Consider the following 20,886-nt stretch of genomic DNA (forward strand, 5'->3'; position numbering starts at 1 on the left):
CAAGCAAAACAGAAACATAATTTACAGAAGCATTTATCCTTTTGGTAACCTTTTAGTTTTAATAGTGCTTACCTTGATCGAAACTTATATGCACGCCATTATGTGAATAGCAATAACATTTTACAATTATGTATTATTAATATTTATCACGGATACTATGCAGAGACACTTATTTATTTAAATGAAATTTATTATGTATTTATGTATAAATAAATACAATTAAACAAAACTGAATATAATAATAACACGATACAAAAGAGGGAAAAAATCTAGGACGCGGCATACTGCAAGAAGTAACAGATACAAAAATATAAATGCAATTATATAAACAATTATAATTTATTATAATAATTATTATCGTTAGCAATAATTGTTTATAGATAAATGACGCCTAGCGTTTTCACCAGCGTAGTTCCCGTTATCGTAAGATTTTGGGGATAAAATATAGCCTATGAGACTCGCAAATAATGCGACTTTCTAGTAGTAAAAGAATTTTCAAAATCAGTTTAGTAGATCCAGCGATTTCCCTCTACAATTGCACAAACTTTACCTCTTTATAATGTTAGTGTAAATAAACACAGTGCCGTGATAGTCCAGTGGATATGACCCCTGCCTCCGATTCCGGAGGGTGTGGGTTCGAATCCGGTCCGGGGCATGCACCTCCAACTTTTCAGTTGTGTGCATTTTAAGAAATTAAATATCACGTGTCTCAAACGGTGAAGGAAAAACATCGTGAGGAAACCTGCATACCAGAGAGTTTCCTTAATCCTCTGCGTGTGTGAAGTCTTTTAATCCGTATAGGGCCAGCATGGTGGACTATTGGCCTAACTCTCTCATTCTGAGAGGAGGCTTGAGCTCAGCAGTGTGTCGATTATGGGTTGATAATGATGATTCATTTATTTATCGAAGTTAGTTAATCTTCTCTGTGGTTCAATACTTTAAAGAATAACTAACTTAAACAAGTCATTTATCTTAATAACTATGAGTAAATTTGACCGTCATACGTGAATCAATTGGTTACGTACGACTACGAGACATTAATCATCTGACGGGGAATCCGGAAGCATTATTTATAATATGTCGTGTTCTAATAATATGTGGTAGACTGCTATAGTCCTTTTCATAAAAGAAGTCCCCCAGGCCCGGCGCAATTTTAGTTCAGGTTTTAGCCGCGGGACTCTCATGAAAAGGACTCTACAGCGGTTTTTCGATATTCCTTAACAGTCACTGAATTTATATAATTTGTCTATGTGGCTCTGGATTTTATCATGACGTTATAGGTTCTATTTCTTGGTCGGAGATATTACATTTTGAGTTTTTCTTTGTTCCAGTAATTTCTTAATAACCAGCATAATCCCCGTGTAAGGAAATTAGTAGAGTTGTCCTGGTTATTATGTATTATTAAAAACTTTATGATTTAAACGGCTTCAGTTAATGCATTACTGTGCTGGCACCGCCTTCAAGTGATCAGGTAGCACATACGATGTTATTTTTCACTTTTTAGTTTATTTTTGTGATTTTGAAGTTGGTTGAATTTTTTTGTTAAAATATTTTTTTTCTGTTTTGAGTTTGTCCTAGCATAAGTAACGAAAGCGCCACATTACGAGCAATTTCGTTATTTTCGTTTAACACTAAATTACTGAACCGATTTTCGTGAAAATTAAATGGGACCAATCTGGAAGTATTCTTTTTCAAACAAAAAAAGTATTTACAAAATTGGTTAAGAATTGAGGAGTTAGTTATGACGTAACAAACATTAAAAAAAACATACACGTCGAAATGAGCACCTTCTCCTTTTTTTGAAGTCGGTTAAAAACAAATAAATGAAACATTACAAAGCTGAATGTAACGAACTGTCATCTATTACAATAACAGAGTAGATATTTATAACAGAGTCATCGAACCAATCGCCCAGCGTGGGCGGCCGGACGTGAGCGCAACACCTGCCCACGTGGGCTTACTGCGCTAGATATGAAGCTTACGACTTGAACGGACGTAGGTGACTTTGTGGGGGCGTTTGATAAACGCCCATGCTTTAGATGACTCTTCTATCTAGTCTGAAAATTACCAAATAATCGCTAGATAATAAGATAAGGAAAACTGCAGTTTTGGTTCAGTGGCTTTGGATTAGGAGGTTCTGGTTTCGAATCCTGGGTCGGGCTTTGTAATATTGAACTTTTCTTAGTCTAATAATAATAATCTTTACATTTATCAATGACCTACGAGACCAGACTAAGTGCAATTCTTATCCACGTAAGTTAGGAAGCTAAATATGAAGACAACATTGTGAAGGCATTAAAGTTTTTATTTTCTTACTACCGGACGCCTGTGACTCCGATTGATATTTAGTTTTGCGCAATTCCCGCTGGAACTATGGATTTTGGGATAAAAATAAAGCCTATATGTTGCTCAGTAACCTCTTCTAACTTCTAGTGATAGTCCCGTTAAAATCAGTTCAGCCGTTTCAAAGATTAGTCCGGACAAACAGTAAGGCAGACAGACAAACAAAAATTATAAAAAAAATTTGGTTGTGATTCGGTATAGTGTAAATAACTGTAAGCACTTGAGAAATGAAATATCACGTGTCTCAAACGGTAAAGGAAAAACATCGTGAGGAAACCTACATAACTGAGAATTTTCTTAATTCTCCCGTATCTGAAAGTCTGCCAATCCGCATTGGGCCAGCGTGATGGACCTCCTAAGCTCTCTCATTCTGAGAGGAGACTCGTGCTCAACAGTGAGCAAAATATGGGTTGTTTATGATGATGATGACTTGAGAAAATACAGTTTTGTTTATATTATATGAATTGATAAGGAAAGCTCACAGAAGCAAGCCCATAGAAAAATTCTATTATGAATGTAGCCGCGATGTCTACATTCTCCAACGTTGGCGTTAGACAGGTGTATGCGTTTTTGTAGTAATAGTTGTCGGTGTAACGCACTCCGCAGGTGGCACTCCTTATGTTAAGTGGAAAACCACCAGTAAGTCACATTTAATATTAATGTATGGTATTATAGCGTTTATTTAAATTACTTTGTTAGAATGTAGATATATTTAAACAGATATATGTACTTTTCGTCAAAAAAATCTCAAGATGAAAAGTTTGTATATTTGGATAACTTGATGTACACTTACTCGTAGTAATTTACGTAGGTATGCTGTTTAACTCTGGTGACAAAACATTTACATTTGTAATTATAACTTGATTTATCTTTTCGTTCTTCTCGGACCAAGGCGCGTTGGGAACCGCCGTGACTTTAATTTTAAGTTTTCGACTTTAATTATCACCACAAAATCATAACGAACCCAATTCCAAATGTGCTTGTTGACCAAACTTATAAGCCTAATTGAAATTAATTTTGACTTTGACTTTGATTCTGCAGCCAAGATAACTCATAATGGCATTCTTCTAGGAAACCAGGCGATTCTTTCTTCTTTCCAACTTCTGAAATATATAAATATAATAATATAAATATATATAACCGTGATGTTTGGAGTACCTATTTCTTTTGCCACGCGTTGGACTCGGCATCCACACGGTGAATCTGTGGAAATACTGATATAAAAACCTGGACGGAATTCAAATATTGCTTACGCACTTATTCGATCTCTGTTCTAAGTTATTCGGAGGACATCTTTAGCATTGTGCTGCGCGGATCCGCGAGAATACCTCGTGCCCCAGGTATTCTCACGGATGACAGAGGTCAGATCTATTTCGTAAGCTACGATATAAATAGTTCTATGATTACTTTGGGTAGCTTTCATGGGTTCAGTGTGTCATCCCATATTCGGCTCACTATCTCCTCTGAGAATGAGATGGGTTAGGCCTTAGTCCACCAGCTGACCCAATGCGGATTGGCAGATTTCACACATGTAGATAATTAAGAAAATTCTCAGGTGTGCAAGTTTCCTCACGATATCTTTCCTTCACCGTTTGAGGCACATGATATTTAATTTCTTAAAATGCATATAACTAAAAAGTTAGAGATGCATGCCCCGGACCTAATTCGAACCTATGCCATCCGGTATCCTACAGAGGTCGTATCCATTAGGCATTACGGCTTCGGTTTGTTCAGTGTGTAACCTTCCTAAAGTGTCATATAACATGCTGTTAGTAGGCGGTCAGGTGGTACCACCAGCTTGTCAGCTCGTGGCACGTCCTGGGAATGCGCCGTTGGTCGCTCCGCCACCTCCGCGACCAGTTTTTATCGCTAATCGCGGGATGATGGATCGATGGCGCATGCCGCATGCTTTTTTGTAGAACGTAATTAGTACGTACCTTCCTGTGTAATAGTTGTGCGTTCTCTACATTGTTTAGAAGCTTCAGTAGCGTGGTTCTTTGTGGTTTAGGGTTGGAGTTCACAAACTTTTACTATTGTCACACCCACTCCTAACACAGTATTTTCCGACTAATTGGAGGGAAACGGAAATATTGGTCATATTACCCTTTAAAAAAAGCCCTAAATTCCTATCAATACTTTATTATAGACTAGCGGACGCCCGCGACTTTGTCCGCCCTTAGACCTCTTTAATCCAACCCTTACAGTAGTATCGCTGTAAAAATAGTAACTTCTCCCTTTTTTCCAACATTTGTCTTCACTGCTCTGCTCCTATTGATCGCAGCGTGATGAAAAGTATACTACTTATAACCTGCCTGAAGAAAAAAAAAAACTAAGTTTCGTTAAAATCCGTCGAGTAGTTTTTGTTTCTATAAAGAACATACAAACAGACAGACAGACAGACAAACAGAAAGACAGACAGACAGACAAAAATTTTACTGATTGCATTTTTGGCATCAGTATCGATCACTAATAACCTCCTGATATTTATTTTGGAAATATATTTCATGTACAGAATTGACCTCACTACAGATTTATCAAAAGTATAGATTTAATATACTATTTTATGGTACGTATCCCGTGTACACAGATGAAAAACACTGCTGTTTAAATAAAAAACCCAGTTCAAATCTGATTAAACACAATTAATAAAAATAAATAAAAAATATAATCTATTTATCTCTGGTTGCTGGTAAGCTAAAGTGACAATGGGCGGGCCACATAATTCGAAGAGCTGATGAACGTTGGGGTCCCAAGGTGCTGGAATGGCGATCCCGCACTAGAAAGCGCAGTGTTGGTCCCGCACCAGGAGACTGACAACATCAAACATGCAATCACTGGATGCAGGCGGCTCAGTGTCGTGATGTTTGGAAGTACAAAAGGCCTATGTCCTGCAGTGGACGTCCACTCACTGCAGTGGATCGGCTGATATAACGATGATAATGGTGATCTCTGGTTAATTTTTCTCTCATAAATTTATATTGATTTGACATTTTAGCCCCCAAAATAACAAAAAAGAAAAAAAAATCGAACAACTAATAACGTATTCAGATGTGATACCACAAACTGGCTCAAAAAGGCCGTTAGATTAACAAAAAGGAATGTATTTCAATTTGTACCCGACTAAATGCGAAAATATCCAAAAAAAAAACACAACAAGCACTCGCTGCCACATAAACTAACAGATAATAGCCATGTTGAGCGCTTAGCTTAAAAGCTGTACGCGCATTACGTCGAATTGTTTTCAACTTAATAACAATTTCAAACATTCCCAAAGTTTTCAGTTCAATTGAATCCTTTACAATATACAGTTTCCGAAGCTGCGTCATTAGATTCTAAATTATTGGAATGTACAAAGGTTTTTATTCTTTTAACACGTTGCACGACAAATCTGCATAAAATAAATTAATTTTGAAATGTCTAAGGGCCCAAGCAATAAGCAATGGCGTGCATTTCTTAAATGCAAAAAAGCACTGCCTACTTAAGGAATCAATACAAACCTACGTTGGACCACAGAATACATATTTGGACAGGAAATTTTTAAATTTTTACTTAAAGTGCATACCCTACTTAAAAACCTTATGCATGCCATTGGTGACACGCAGTGTAACGCATGTTATGATTTTATTATTGACGTTGATGGCGTTGAATTAAAATTGAATTAATTAACAACTCTCTCATCTCCTCAGTGGTTATATGCAAATAACTATTCGTCAATATTAATTGAGTCAAAGTTAAGTTTTTAGAACCTCGAAGGTTGGATTCGTCTTTAGATAGCCCGTGTAGTCTGATTGGTCGAAAATCCCAATCTTTTACGACGTTAAAGAACTCTGTTCTCTATGTGTGTTATATCGTCGCTATAGGTAATCATTATTTTCTTGGACAACGCAGTATATTTTGTATTGCAAGTATCTATGGGCAACATTGACCACATCTGATGGTGCTCATTATAGCGATAAAAAGTGCAATAGGTCTAAGTCCAATGTACAAGTACATTCTTTGATTTCTGTAGAATAGAATAGAATAGAATATATCTTTATTTGTCCACACACGAGTAATAAAATAAAATAAAATAAACAAACAGAACATACAAATATCTGGTCGTGGACAAAACAGGTATCCACCTCAGCACAATGCCACAGCGAGCTGTGGCGCTGGTTTTCAGGTGAAACCTTGTGAGTTCACGGACGTGTCTACGTGACGTGTCTTAACTTAAAACTTATACATGAATACAAAGTAAAATAAAATAATGAAACAAGAACGAACAGAGTAATAAAATAACAAAATTAACATTTATGGGAAACTAAATTAACAAGGAAAATCAAACAATAATTAATACGAGTCAACCTGTAAAATGAACGATCTGCCGCCACCATAGTGTTGTAGTAAGGAGAAAAGGAATTAGTACTAGGGGTTATTTGTTTGCTGATCCAATAATAAAAGAGCTTTATATTTAGTCTTAAATAACCCAATAGTACGTATATCTCGCATTGGTGGAGGTAAGTCATTCCAACACTTAGTGGCGGCAAACTTGAAACTACCACGAAACACAGCGCTTTTGTGATGAGGCATCGATAAAACTATAGAGGTGTTTCGTAATCGACCTGTTGTCCGGTTTTCTATCCACCTCAATTTATTTACAAGGTACTCTGGGACACCGTTCTTTATCACGCCAAAGAGCAAAGTAGCAAAATGTAGTTTTCGACGCGAATCCATTTTTAAATGGTTTGCGTTGTTAATATACGGTGTAACGTGACTCCTTGGCGGAATATTGTATTTATACTGTAGTAATCAATGCAAACACATTTGCTTAATTATTGGAGAAAAAAAGAAAATAATTATAAAGTATTATTACTAAAATTAATAAGTACATAATGAGATAAACTTAATTGTCCACCTTTGGGGGTAATGTGCGCCAACCTTAAGCTGCGTCATTCAAACCCTTATCACCTGACAATCACACCAAATCAGGTAGTCTGCACGCAAATGTGCCGAATAAACTCGCTTACAATGTAGACGACATTGGAGCGCTTCGAGTTTTGGGCTAAACGGTCCCTCTTAATGTGTTATGTATTGTGGCGATGCAACATAATAGTCTTGGAGAAGGTAGGCTATTGTTAGTAAGTGCTTGATAAACCATTACTGCTCTTATCTTATATAGTACCTATCTCAAATCAAAAAGCATGGTTATATTATATACATAGTAAGCTATGTAAAGAAAGAAAGAATATATTGCTACATTATGCCACACATCACAAATATATCAGAATAATGCCTGGAAGAGATCACTATTAGTGATAAGATCGCCTTTTGCCTATAAAAATGATGTGTTGGTTTGTTAATTTTCTTTTTTGTTTATTATAAATAAAATAAAATATAAATAAATACCCTGCGATAAAAAAAGCTTTCACTGTTTGTAAAAAAATATTAACAATATAATTTACGAGTATTTATACATCATTCTTAACAATACAATTCGGTTTATAATTATACAGTTTAAGCAAGTTTTTAAGTATTTAGAAATTTCAAAGAGAAGTAAAAGTATAATTTCATTTTCAGCTTGAATAATTTCAGCATTTATTAATAGGCATCTTCTTGAAATTTTCCACATGCTCTCGGAGTATTTGAGGATTCAGGTAAGCTGATATTTAAACGACGTGTATTAGTACGTACGAGGATTCCGTAAGATGTAATCCGATGCAGATTGCCGCTCTGTCGGGGACGTAATTTAATTCCATTAACGAATTGAAATAATTGAATTAATAAATACCATTCAATTAAAGAAAATAATAACCGAGGGAGGGATTATTTTTCTCGTTTTTACTGGACCGATATTTTATTGTGTGAAAAATTAATGTAGAAAAGTAAATGTTTTCTATAAGTATTTTTATGTTAAAACCCTATGATTTCGATAGGCTCTTAAAAACTCTACCTCTAAACTTTTATCTAGCATCTTTAGAGTTCTTTAGAGTTTTATATAGCATCTTTAGAGTAGAGTTTGGACATTGGGCCGCAAGAAAGCGAACAATGAGTAGAAACCTCATGAAACTTTATCTAAGTGATAGTTTCCGGACTCTATATAAGTGATATTTTTATTTAGTGTGGATAGGTAGGCAGTACCAGTAGTTGGTAAATACTTTTAGTTGCCTAAAACCGATGGGGATCGAATGGTCTAAATTGTTTTAAATTTAAAAATAGTTGTTTTAAGTTCAAAAATAATTCGAGCAGTCTAAATAAGGATTATAAAGGCTGATAATAATACCAAAGGGATCGAAATTTATTTATTTATTTAGAAATGCGGTATTAAATATCTAATAGTAATAGGTAGGTGTATACCTAATAGCTATGTTAAAAAAAATTGGTAGATTTCGAGCTTGTCCGGTCACTAACACTTATAGATCTGTACAAAAAAATAGGCCCACAAGAAGTCGACAACATACAACTTAAAGGATTACAAGTATTAGCAATTATCACCTCCAGGTCAAAGCACCCGAGCTTAGAAATGAGATAAATAAATGACATGCAAATTTTTTCGAGTAATACCATGCTCGTGTATCTCTGCGTGATCGAACCAGAAATTAATAGATCCCCAGAAGAACAGAATATACCATTGGAAAGCAAAGTCGGAGTGGCAAGAGGTTGGGGTCCCAATTTGCTGGATTGGCGACCCCGCACCGGGAAGTGTAGTATTAGTCGACCCTCAACAATAATATTACTTTATCAAACGGGTTACAGGGAGCTGCTGGATGCAAGCAAGGCTCAAGTGTGTGTTTTTTGGTAGTTCTTACAAGAGGACGTCCATCGGGTGATGATGATGATAATTATGATCTCCTGGTTCGGTGGTTGGTCCAGGTGGCTAATGTCAGCCACAGACAATCAAGTAATCTCATATGCCTGCAGCGCTAACGGCTTCACAGTCGCGAAAATGAGACTGAAACGGGAGAAATATTTCCTTTTGAGAGCTTCGGTTTCGTGTGTTGGGTAAACTATTAAAGTTACGCAAAAGTCATTTATGACGTGGTTCTTTAAAAAGTCCCAGACAGGATATGTCTTTCTTTAAAGGTTGACTTATAATCTTTTATTATCAATTTTCTAGGAACCTAGATAAATAGACTATCCAACACGAAAATTGATAACGCTACGACCAATTGAAGTGACGAGTCACCATCGAAAATGAAATGAAAATATTTTTTTGCAAGCTTCCCTGAAAGTTGCGTTAAAATAAAATATAACGGAATAGTTCCCCTATAAAAGATTGAAAAAAAAAACGCGAACGAAGTCGCAGACTTCCGCTAGTAATACGTAACCCGTTGGTTTCTATGCAACGCCATGCAGTAGCGTTACAAAACAAATTCATTAGAACTTATGTTTTAATCATGTTCGCCAGTTTTTCCCGCTACTAAGTTTGATCACGCCCACATTTATGATCGTAATCACGACATAAAACACTTTAGATATGCAAATACAAAATATTTGCATTTTGAACACCGTGACGTTCCCAGAAGTCTGACTTATGGGGTTCCCCCCCATCGGAATCATGAGGACATGGTAATGAGAAGCAATTAACGCTATATTGCTAAAAAAATTGCGGAAGTAAATAAAATAAAACTGTTAGTCACCTGTAAAGAAAAGTCGTTAATGAATTTGACATTACTAGCTGACGCTGCGCGGTTTCACCTGCGTGGTTCCTGTTCCCGTAGGAATATATAGCCTTCCTCGATAAATGGGCTATCTAACACTGAAGGAATTTTTCAAATCAGACCAGTAGTTCCTGAGATTACCACGTTCAAACAAACAAACTTTTCAGCGTTATAATATTAGTATAGATTGCCGTAAGTCATCAAACTGCTTTGGAGGAGTTGGAGAACGGTGCGATAAGTGGACGCACTTGTATGACTTTCTATACAAAGAATACTACAATCCATTTGATGCGATACGTCCGATACGTACCATGCGGATCTGTGGACGCCTACCATAAGCCGTCGCTTGGTCCCGGTCAATATCATAAACATCCAAAAATTTAACATATTATCACTCTATTAAGCCCACCAAACCGCGTTAAAGCGGTGTGGTGGGTCTAACCTAGAAATCCCCTCTTCTATCTGCATTCTTTGTATAAAAAAATACAAATTTCCACTGATCCGCATTGTATGTATCGAACGCATCGCGTTAAACAGATTTTTAATTTTACGGTAGATTTGTCCGATACATACAATGCGGTTCAGTGGACGCCTACCATTAAATTGCTCTCCGAGGCACGGTATTTTAACACCACCAACTTCCCACTTTTACTGAAAATTTCTGAAAAGAAAGAAAAGCTCAAATTTTAAGAGGTCAGGACTCCAACCCAGATCCTTGTGATCTGAAACCGCATAGGTTAACCACTGGACCAACGAGGTGTATTATCCGTACCTAAATACTCAATATATTACTAGTAATACATCTACTTGTAGAAGCACAAGCCGTGACGTCCCGAACACATTGTGCATTCTCCGCCTTATACGTCCATCCTTCCTCCAGGCCATTTCCATTTATAATCTAGACCTCACCCGAAGATCCTGTGGGATTTGTTATTGTAATTTGTAGGTACTACGGACCCTTGACTTTGGCTTCTTGCCAGAGCTCAACAAAGAGTTTTATTTGTAGATATCTTCTCAATCTTGTCTTACTTTGTTTCTTCCCTTAGCCGACTTCTATTGAACATGGTCGAATGAACATTGACGACATCTCAGGCACACTTGGCAATGCTGTGAATTTCCACAAAGTTCCTGGGTTCGATTCCCAGTTCGCATCAATTTAGGATTTTATATTTTCTCAATTGTCAGGTGGGTAGGCATTGGTCAAGCGAATTAGTGTTCCAACATTATTATCATTATCAACTTATATTCGGCATACTGCTGAGCTCGAGTCTCCTCTCAGAATGAGATCGGTAAGGCCAATAGTCCACAACGCTGGCCCAATGCGGATTGGCAGACTTCACATACGTAGAGAATTGAGAAAATTTTCTGGTATGCAGGTTTTCTCACGATGTTTTTTCTTTACCGTTTGAGACATGTGATATTTAATTTCTTAAAATGCACACAACTGAAAAGTTGGTGCATGCTCTGGACCGGATTCGAACCCACACCCCCCGGAATCAAAGGCAGACGTCATATCCACTGGGCTCTACATTTCTCCAATATTATGCCACGTACAAATTAGTAGAATAAACTTTTAACCAAGTCCCCTACCATTTTGGAAATCAAGGATTTACTTGTCATTAAATAAAAAAAGAGATTTTCTAAGTAGAAAGCAACGAGTCAAGTGTACTATGCAAGATTTTACGTTATTCATGTTTTTCCAAAAATCAAATAAATACCGAAGAAGAAGAAATACGTCAACTAATATATTTTTTAAAGTAAACCTTATAAGTTGTAACAACTACAACAAACTACTTAACTTGTCAACTAGTACAATACAAAACGAACGTTAAATGAAAACGAAAAAGAAATATAAACACCATAATTAATTATTTAAAATGGGTTGATTAAAAGAAAACAAAATTGTTAACTGCCATAAAAATGCATGAAATATTTATGTTACACAAACTGCATGGCTATCGAATGGATTATTTTATCGTCAGTGTCGCAATACAAATTTTCCTCACGTGTAGATTAACACTAAATAAAAATAAAATAAATCACACAAACCGCCATTTGATAAAAGCTCGTCGAACGCCACCGCCAATAAACAACCGAGCTTTGACGTTGAATTCCGTTTGCGAATTTAAAATGCTGTCACGAGTGCATTCAAACTCACCGCCCTTAGCACGAAATTGCACTCGTCGAGCGGTTATCGCAACAGTTTTCTTCTGTTTTTGTATTCAAAATAGGAGTTTAAATACAAATGAACTACAAATTACAGTTTTACAAAATCATAAAGTAATTGCTGTAACTAATAATATGAGCTGTCGAAGATCAAATAGAATAAATACATATCGTAGTAAACCATAACACAAATGTAGAAGTTGCACAAGTCTAATTCAATTTTTTAACAGTAATTTGTTAGTTATAAACCACGAATGTCATATAAATTTATATATATCGATACATTTAAGTTCATAATGCTACCTCTGTTAAAAGTTGCTTGATCTAAAGATAGATTCGAGATCAGACTTCTAGCTAAACTCCAAATTATTCTACGCATCACGGAGCTTTCAAGTTTAAAGTAAGTACGGCACTAGTCCCTGTAATATTTTTGTGAAATAAACAACAATTATTCCTATCTGTGAACCCTGATTCTATTAACTCTTCGTCAACCATGTATCGAAAAGCAGTGGTTACGTCGAACTTACATAGCTCGAGATTAAAATGATGAATGCTAGAAAGTAAAGATAAGTTATAATATTGTAGTTGCTTACATCTGAACTATGACGGAAGCTAACACGAGTTTCGATATGTACATCCCGAAAATTCCATATATATTTATAGTAATATCTGCATAGTAACATAACTTGTATTAGAATTTAAAAAATCTTTTCTTCGACTAGGATCGGTAGAAAAATCAGAAAGAAAAGCTAGAGTATGTATTTCTATATAATGATAAGTGGGTATCAAGAAGGCTGATTCGACATAACAAGACAATCGACAGCGTTACAAACTCGTACTAAGTCCACAGACACTCCATAGTAGTTGACTCACCGGTATCGAATGCGCTACGTTTTCCCGCGCAAAGTCCTCTGAAACCTACTTAATTTTCACGCTGTGAAGCACGTGACGACCTTAAGTACCCGAGGATTAAAGTTCAATATCATTTGTATGCGTGTGTCACAGCCGCAAAGTTACAGTTGCCGACTATATAAATAGTGCAACAGTGCGTTCCGCGAACCGGCTGCTATGCGTTCATTTTCCTCTTCGTAGGAATGCGACTTGACGTCACTACTAACCCACCTATTTAAACGCACCCAACGTCCGCCCTAAACTGCGAAGGGCGTACTCTATTACAATTTGTCGTGTAATCATTCTGTGTACAACCGGCTGAATTGAAATGCAATGACGCCGTTTAAATTTTACCCGCGTTTGGGGGGCCTCTTTAAATTGTTATTATTGCACGTCTACGGGGTAACGGTACTGTTTTGAGTCGTTGATACGGAGCCCTCTTATCTTATTTGCATTCTATTTGTAGAGAACGAGGCATTTTATTGTCATACCAGGTATTTACAGGCAGTATAACTACTTACCGAGATATACCCCGACTTACAAAGTAATGCTTATGTAATGCTTACTCGGAAGGCCGTATTACGAGTGTGTTGTACTGATAAAATATTGATATCGTATTGAGAAAATTGTGTCGACGTTATGAAAGACACCGGTTTTCCTAGAATAGCCAATACGTTTATTTAGAGTAAGCTTACTTCACACGCTCTTTTAAAAAGCCATGTTTGTTTTTAGGTACTTATGCCGAAAAAAAATATGATATTTGTAATAATAATGCCAGTGTCACTATATTTATAAACTAATAAGTAATCTAGATTTTAGAACAAATGAACATTTTCCTTTATAAGTGTTGTGTGAAAAACATTTCCAAATAATATAATAATATTGCTAACTCAGAATATCACGCAACATTACACAGGCTTAAACAATTGAAACTTTAGGATTAAGACGGTGGCTCAGAATAAGGGAATACAAAGCCTTTTTAACCGAATTCATAAAGGAAGAGGTTCTCAAGTTGATCGTATGTTTTTTTTTTAATTTACTCGTATGTAAATCGATTACTCGAAGATGCCTTGCCCATTTGAAAAATTATTTTACTTTTTGTTAAAAAAGATATACTCCCCATGTGATCCCATAGTCATCATATCAGGATCTGATGATGGGATCTTGGATCAATCGAGGGAAACTTTCAAATATTATATGGGTGATTCGTAATTTTTTCCAATAAGTATTTTAAATCACTTGTATTTTTTCATGAAGGTTCGATCGATAATTGGATATAATGATAAAGCCACATACAGACCAGGGAACTCCTCAACGATTTACAACAGCTACCTTGTGTTTGGGCTTGAATAATTTGTATTGATAAGAACTTTCCACCTAGATGGGTTGTGACTGTCGTTAGGGGATTGATAAAGACCAAGGACAATAAAGGGAACTCATTAACGGTTTACAGTAGCTACCTTATGTTTGGTCGTGATTAATTATCGCACGACTAATCGCAAGTGACCATACGTGAAAGCGTGCGTACAGAATAGACATACGTTTAGTAAAAATCACACAATGACTTTTCCTAATCTATTTTCTCGTAGACAAAAAGACTAAAGGCTTTCTTCCTTTTCAGTAAGTTGACGTGATATGTAGCTTCTTGAGTACTCGCTTTGTTCAACAACCGCCTTTTTTTCATGGGACATTTAGGTAATTTGTTATAAATCTGTTGGTTATTTATTTTGCGTCGTAAAAAGAAAGTAGCCAACGTTAAGTGAATTTATAATGGAGTACCTGTACCTACTAGAGTCATTTATTTACAACTAATTATCTGGTTTGTGGATTTCATTATTTAAATGAATATTTACGTTATTTAAATGCATATTTTCAGGGAATGTTTTATTACAAGCATAATTTACTTCAAAACTATGCATATCTAACTTTTAGTTTTGAGGACTTCGGTGACGGAAAATGGGAATCGCGTTCCCTTTTTCCGTCACAGAACGCTGGAATTGTTATATTTAGCTGTGTATTAACTTTTCAAATAATCAGCATTAGAGGTTAAACTTTAAGGATCTCTGATCAAGAGAAAGAAGTAACTAGCAAAGAGTAGTTACAATGTTACGTTGTCGACAAAATATGATTTCCCATATTTCGAATAAGATACAAAAATATGTATTGGCTGATTGTGGGTCTGGACCTTCAATACCAAAGTCACTATGATCTAAATTTCACAGTTGCCCCGTACCGACTAATTTTAGCTCTTATAAAACGACGAAAGTCTGGTCCACACAGCTTTCCAATAACAGTCTTTTTTTAATATTTACAAGGTAGCCCTTGACTACAATCTCACCTAATGGTAAGTAATGATGCAGTCTAAGATGGAAGAGGGCTAACTTGTTATGAGGAGGATGAAAATCCACATCCCTTTCGGTTTCTACACGGCATCGTACCGGAACGCTAAATCGCTTGGCGGTACGTCTTTGCCTTTGTCTTGTCTTTGGTAGGGTGGTAACTAGCCACGGCCGAAGCCTTCCACCAGCCAGACCTGGACCAATTAAGAAAATCTCAATCTGCCCAGCCGGGGATTGAACCCAGGACCTTCGTTTTGTAAATCTGAGTTGTTTTTCTTTTTATTTTATTTTTGTCCTTGTTTTAGTTGTTTAGTAAACTTATTTTATTTTTTATTTATTTTTTGCATATAATATTAATGTTTGTCCTTCGCTCCAATCTAATTTTTAACCGACTTCCAAAAAGGAGGAGGTTCTACGTTCGACTGTATGTATGTTTTTTACTTACTATAGATATGTGGATACATAATAGCATATTATTTTATCTATTTTAAATTTGGAACTAATAAACGACGCAACGCTCTCCCGATCAGTCCGTGAGCTCACCCTGGGGTCATGCCTGAAAATCAGCGCTACAGTTACTTAGCTGTAGCATAGAGCTGAGGCAGCGCCCCATTCAGCCGAAGCCTTAGTATTAAGTTAGTATTAATTCTCATGTTTTTTTTCTTATTTATGTTATGTTGTTTTTGGCTGAATAAATGTTTTTATTATTATTATTATTATTATTATTAAATCCACTGCGCATACCACTGCGCCACGGAGGCCGACGATTAAAAAACGTATAGTACGAGTACAGTTGAAAATGCCTTGCTTACTTCGTACCTGTTGATAAACAATTCACCAAAAACTTAACCACATAATTGTTGTTGAATAGTTTCTCTCACATTTTCCTCCTTTCTCTAGCGTGATGTAAAATTCATTGGAAGCCAGATCGGTGTGTAAGATCGGCGCTGTGTTAGGGCTTAAGGTTCGCCTGTTCTCATGGAACTGGGTCACGACTGTGAATTCGCATTTGATTGTATCTAGCTCATATGGGACTTATCAATTTATCATACGATTCGCTTAAGTATTGTTTTGGGTATATCTGACCGACTCCAGAAACTTGTAACTTCTAATCTATATTTTCATCATCATCATCATTAACAGCCGATGGATGTCCACTGCTGGACATAAGCCTCTTGCATGGACATCCAAGCACAACGGTCTCGAGCCGTCAGCATTCAGCGGCTCCCTGCAACACGCTTGATGTCTTCAGTCTACCTAGTCTGGGGGGTCGACTAACACTACGCTTTCCGGTTCGCCATTCCAGCCCATAGTTAGCGAACAAGTCTCGGAACCGAAGGTCATCACTAGCAATACGCATTGTTTGAAGACTTTCGTCTTCAGGCACGGAAAAGATGATACCTCCTTCTAAAAAAAAATTTATATTTTACCATTTACTTTAATATTTTAAAGAGGTAAAGTTTATGGTGTTGTAGGTAATTTCTGGTTTTACTAAATTGATTTTGAAAATTATTTTACCATTAGATATTTGAGTATCCCCAAAGTATCAGCTAAAAAAATTAAAGTCAAAAATAAATAGACAATACTGGTCTCCACGATACAGGTCGCCTAATGTTGAGATCACAGGCAATCGACATTTCGGATTTGTAACGATTTTTGTTAATAAAAACTCGAGCGAAGTTAAGAAAACTGCCAACTACATACTAGTAAGGCAAGCAAAATGTTGAATCGCAATTGCTAACCTACTTGCTACAAACTACGAAATTCGTCCCCGTCGCGGGCGCATCGCGGTACGTAATCAAAACAACGTGCCGCGGTGCAACGACCCCGCCGCGTGCCATTGTGCAATTCCTGCACTTTAGGTATTTTAACGTGACACCGAATTTTTTGCGTGCCACCCAGTCAAGTGAAAAAACAAGTCTGTAATTTAACACTTTTGTGTTAAAACGGTCTAACTCACAATATCTCTATATTGTGTTTTTAGATAGATACATGACGTACTTATACTATACTAATATTATAAAGAGGCTTTACCTCTTTGTGAGGTTGTAGGGGGAAATCTTTGGATTTACTGAAACTATTTTAAAAATTATATTACCAATAGAACGCCATGTTATTTGAGAGAGTCTACTATACTTATTCCTGTATTCTCACAGGAAGGGGAACTAAGCGGACGAAACCACGGGTGTTTGCAAGTGCTTGTATAATATGTAAATTGATTTTACTTGTAACAACAACATATTTTTACTACACTGTAATAAATTACTGAACGAAAGTAATTGAAAATTATATCTTACTTTGATTGATACATACACAAACTCGTGATTAATGTATATTGTTTGAGGTAAAAATAACTTAGTTAATTGAATAGTAATAAAGGTGGTGAGGACTAACTAAAACTAGTTTTTTTATTTTTATTCTCTAGCCCTAGATGGAAGCGGACTAACTTGTTAGGAAGAGGATGAAAATCCACAGCCCTTTCGGTTTCTACACGACATCGTACCGGAATGCTTAATCGCTTGGTGGTACGTCTTTGTCGGTAGGGTGGTAACTAACCACGGCCGAAGCCTCCCACCAGCCAAAAACTCCCACCAGGTATACTCAATATCTGTGTGGACAGTATCTTTTTCTCTGAGGCAGGAACTAGTTTATATGCTTTGCCATGAAAAGCTTATGCCTTCAGTGTCATATTTATTGTGACTAACATTATGTTTGTATGTATTTTTGACCTGATTATTATCAATCCTAGGTACGTCATTTTATATTATAAATCATTATTATCATTGCAAGCATCGTAGAGCGACATAATATTATTCTTATATACGCGACTTCGTCCGAATTCGTCCGTGGAATTCAGTTTTTCACAGATCACGCGGAAGCTATGGATTTTTCAGGGGTGTAAAATCAATTTCCAATCAAAATTTCAACCAAATCGCTTCAGAAGCCGCAGCGCAAAGGAACAAATGTACACACACACAAACTTTCGCTTTATATAATATTGGTGTGAATTTCAGTTTGATAAGCTTACTTTGAGCAATAAATTGATAATACTATTCTAGAGTGTTGTGATTTTCAATATATTCGCTCGTAAAAGATAGAAAACGACAGAGCTTTGAAAAAACTGTATTTTACAGCAAAATATCAAAATGAACTTTCGATAGTTATGCCACTTTTGATTGACTGCGCCCAATTTATTTTCAAAAGTGTGTATTTTGTTAAATCTAATGTTTGAGCAAACTCTTTGTTGTGGGCGGCCAAATAATTGAAGTGGGGGGAGGGGGGTATACACCGATGGTGGGTAATGAGTAAAAAGTGACCGATAAAAAGTGAATGGTTTTATCTGAGAAAATGTACTTACCGTGTTTCTTACGGGCACTTGACAACGGAATCTGTTAGGGTTGTCACTTTTGTTAGCAGATATCTTTTTTACATATTTTGTATCAGTACCTATAAATATATGCATCTATAATGTTTGATAAATCGAAATACATTTTTAAAACTAGGAAAAATAAAAGTTTTCTTTAGAAATTTAATAAGCGAATTTAAAAAGAAACATATTGCTGCTGATCTTTTACCGTGTAAACGTTTTATTTCAAAGTCTGATAGACTATAATAGTAAATTGTACATTACATATATTCTAATCAAACCGTTCAAAACAAAAATTGAATTTTCAAAATCGGTCCAGAAACGACGGAATTATCGCTGGACATACATAAAAAAAAACATACATACAGCCGAACGTAGAACCTCCTCCTTTTTGGAAGTCGGTTAAAAATAATCAAAAAATAAATGAAAATATTATCAATATTCCTGGTCCTCCAATTACTCAAAAAACTTTGACTTTGAAATGGGTGCGACATTTCAATTATAGCTGACGGCAGTCGAACTCATGAACTCTCTATTATAGGTATATTAGTATTAAGGCTAATCAAACAATAAAATTAAATAATATACAAGAAAACTTTAAAATAAACGTTTAAATCACTTATAAATCGTATAAATCGATTGGCAACCCTGGAATTATTATATCTACCAAGTTACCGGAATCTGCCGTCCATTCTTAACTATTTCCATGAATAACATTTTTAACATTCTATTTTTATTATTGGTATCGTCTAGACTGTAGACTGATAGATACACTGTTAAGTCACAATATAACTTTTATGGCAAGTGTCCATAAGCCGTGATAGCCCAGTGGATATGACCTCTGCCTCCGATTCCGGATGGTGTGGGTTTGAATCCGGTCCAGGGCATGTCTCAAACGGTGAAGGAAAACATCGTGAGGATACCTGCATACCAGAGGATTTTCTTAATTCTCTGCGTGTGTCAAGTCTGCCAATCTGCATTGGGCCAGCGTGGTGGACTATTGGCCTAACCCCTCTCATTCAGAGAGGACACTCGATCTCAGCAGTGAGCCGAATATGAGTTGATATCGGACTCATTGCATCAGACGGATTTTTGTATTCTTTGTATAGCAGAGGCGAAAAGTCGATATAGGCCAATTCCAATCGGGTTACCTTTTAAAAATCCATACAAACATACCTATTCATTATTGTAATGAATATGTTTGCATATATGTATGAGAAACCGGAGCGGTATGAATTTCCTTATCTTCGGCACGGCTTAACTTCGTCAAAACTCCACCCTTCGCCACTGTTGTATAAAAAGACACAAGTGCATCGACTGATCCGCCTCGAACGAATAAAATGTAGCCTATGTTACTCGGAGAAAATGTCGCTTTCTAATTCTGAAATAAAATTGTTTGAGTAGTTTGTGAGTTAAATCGTAACAGAAACAAAAATATAAATTCTAAAGAAAAAAAAAATTAATATAATATTAGTTTAGATTGCTGTGTGTTTTCGATCGTATATGTAATAATATGTAGGTACCTATATCCAGTCTTCTTATGAGGCCCATAGTCAGCGACCATAGTTAGCGACCTCATAAGAAGGCTCAGAGTCACACAGCGGGCGATGGAACGAGCTATGTTAGGAGTATCTCTGCGTGATCGAATCAGAAATGAGGAGATCCGAAGAACCAAAGTCACCGACATAGCTCAACGAGTTGCGAAGCTGAAGTGGCAATGGGCGGGGCACATAGTTCGAAACATAGACGTTGGGGTCCCAAAGTTCTGGAATGGCGACCCCGCACTAGTAAGCGCAGTGTTGGCCGACCCCCACCAGGTAGACTGACGACATCAAGCGAGTCGCAGGGATTCGTTGAATGCAGGTGGCTCAGTATCGTGATGTTTGGAAGTCCCTACAAATGTCTATGTCCTGCAGTGGACGTCCATCAGCTGGAATGATGTTGATGATAATATCCAGTATGTATATTGGTACGCTCTACAAAGTAAACCTTTCTTTTTAACAAAAATGTTCAGTGGCATGCACTAAAATATGTTTGTATGTTAAATGCATACCCTAGTTAAAAACTTCATGCACGCCATTTGAGGTGTCATATTCATCTCAATTACGAGAGTGACATGGTGAATAATGTCCCGGTATTTCCA

General features: G+C 36.5%; 1 protein-coding gene across 2 annotated transcripts in view; it reads left to right on the plus strand.

Moving 5' to 3' along the window:
• Positions 1-20,886, plus strand: part of LOC112046289 (tRNA dimethylallyltransferase) — a 270,203-nt gene that overhangs the window by 79,653 nt on the left and 169,664 nt on the right. The gene's annotated exons all lie outside the window — the stretch shown is intronic.

Source organism: Bicyclus anynana, chromosome 15, assembly GCF_947172395.1.
Source record: "Bicyclus anynana chromosome 15, ilBicAnyn1.1, whole genome shotgun sequence".
NCBI lineage: Eukaryota > Metazoa > Arthropoda > Insecta > Lepidoptera > Nymphalidae > Bicyclus > Bicyclus anynana.